Below are 228 nucleotides of genomic sequence, written 5' to 3' on the forward strand. Positions count from 1 at the left end.
GGGCAGGGAGGTCTAGGACCTGCGCCAGGAGGGCGAGAAGGGGGAGACGAAGGGGCACAGCCTCCCTCTCGCGCCCCGGGATTATCTCGGGTAAGGAGATGTAATCCTCTCTTCTGCGCACTTCCTGCGCAGCGTGCCGAGGCGGGGTCGGGGGGACTGCGAGCGTCTCTCGCTTCTATGCGCTTTTTATTCATGCCTTCTCTCTTTCCTTCTTTTACTCTATCTACT

This window comes from Penaeus monodon, chromosome 19 (assembly GCF_015228065.2).
Source record: "Penaeus monodon isolate SGIC_2016 chromosome 19, NSTDA_Pmon_1, whole genome shotgun sequence".
Taxonomy (NCBI): domain Eukaryota; kingdom Metazoa; phylum Arthropoda; class Malacostraca; order Decapoda; family Penaeidae; genus Penaeus; species Penaeus monodon.